Source organism: Mycetomoellerius zeteki, unplaced genomic scaffold (assembly GCF_001594055.1).
Source record: "Mycetomoellerius zeteki isolate Tzet28-1 unplaced genomic scaffold, Tzet1.0 scaffold568, whole genome shotgun sequence".
Lineage (NCBI taxonomy): Eukaryota > Metazoa > Arthropoda > Insecta > Hymenoptera > Formicidae > Mycetomoellerius > Mycetomoellerius zeteki.
In genome coordinates this window covers 35,823-37,887 of record NW_017257575.1, presented here as the reverse complement: position 1 = coordinate 37,887, position 2,065 = coordinate 35,823, and positions in this window count along the sequence as shown.

Below are 2,065 nucleotides of genomic sequence, written 5' to 3'. Positions count from 1 at the left end.
TATACGTAAAATATGTAAAATATATTAAAATTTTCAAAATTTTTGAAAAAATTTACATAGACGACTAATGATCTCCTATTTACTAGTGACGAGTACGTTACTGTGGCTACATTCGACGCGCATGCGCCAGAAACCCGGTCCGTCTAGCAACACTGTCCTGCTCGTCCTCTTCCGTCTCGAGCCGCGCTAAGGAACGGACGTCGAGGCCCGGCGAATTTTTCCGGATAGACGAAGGAGAGGCCCCGAGATCGAGGACAGCGAGAGAGTCAGACTATCGGTGAGGTTGCCCCGTTAGATAATACCATGTAAAGTCGCATGCATCGGGGCGGAGGGTCGCTCTTGCGCTCTGTCGTCGGCATGTAAATTTCGCATTGGTACGGTGGCCGCCATAAGCGGCGCCTTCTTGATGGTACGAATACGACGTGGCCGGCGTCAAGCGTGAGAGGCTCCCGAACCCGAGTGCACGAGGCTGTCGGGGATAAGGTCGAGTCTAGAACGAGCCTCCTGGAGATCGCGGCCTGGATGAATTGGAAGAGCTATCGCGTTAGATATTGAGAGCGCGGGCTCAGCGAGTCGCGAGTACCTCACGCGTACGTGCTACCGGTGTGTGCATGTGCGTGAATGTGTGAGTGTGTGGCTACCGTTGCGATATCCGTCCTCTACTCAGTAAACTAGCATGCCACGTTGACGCGTGAGAATCCGTGATTGAACAGTAGGGCCTTAGCATCTGCATGCGGTTTACCGATTGCGATATCTTAAGCGCTTCCGCAGCGCAACCATTGTACGTCACTTCTTTGTCACTTTTCTCTATCTACTAGCGATTTTTCCTTCTTTATTTTGATGTTTTCTCTCTATAGTTAACACATCGACTACGTTTACACGCACTGGTAAAACCGTTTTAGTTAAAACCGGTGTTAGATATCCTATAAACAGTCCTTAATACCGATGTTATTAAAACCGTTTTAGTAAATCCAAACCTCTTCTGAAACAGGTTTGGCGTTACTAAACCGTTTTAAGAAAGCCGTGTAAACGGTATTTAATCGGTTTTACGTATCATTACCAACTTTAAGACAAACTTTAAAAGATTAAGACAAAGGTTGTTTCGTCTCATACAGCATCATACAGGTAACAGTATCGCAAAATGAATTATTCTGAAGATAAGAAACGAGATCACTAGGAAATTGATGAAACATCATTTTTCCTAAATTTAATTCGAAAGCGAAAAATAATGCAATGTTTGGATGGAAAAAAATTTCGAAGCGATGAAATATTCAAGTTTCTAGAAAAACCCATGCATAAAAAAGGTTATACGAAAACGCATAAACAAATGCAAATAAAATTCAAAGCTTTAAGATGTAAATAAAACATTTATTTATATAAAGTTTAGAATTTACTGATTTACTGACTATTGTTTATTTTTATATTTATTTGTATTTATATATATGTTATTGTGTATTTGTATATGTAAAATGACTCTGGACTGCTGAACAATGCTATATAGTTTCTTTGAAAGTTTCACTAATAATAATTTTATTTATAGTTCAATATAACAAACTGGGAAGAGAAATGAATAAAAGTGAGAGCGGAAACCGTCTATCAACATTTTTATTTGCCGATGAAATGACTGATCTCTTGGAGTTACGACCAATTACTACATAAGCAAGGGTTGATAGTACACCGACACAAAATATTGCAAGTGAAAACAGTAATAGTAGTGAGTATTTACATTATGTGTTCAGATAAATTAATTATTGTAATTACACATGAATATTTGTGAATTATATTGTGATGGTTAACCTTCAGCAAAGCACATATAACAAATATGTATATATCAGTTTTTTTTATATGGGCATTTGATGTATCTGATATTTATTCTATCTGGCTTGTTGAATTATTTATTAGTACAGACTCAAATACAGAAAATAATAGAAAACATTATTTGATAGCGAATGCAACAATTGGAATGTACGACAATGCACCAGATCCGCGAGACGGAGTAGTTCCTGGATGTTCAACGGATTCATTTTCAACCAATGAAGATGCTTGTGCGGGTGAAACATCGTCT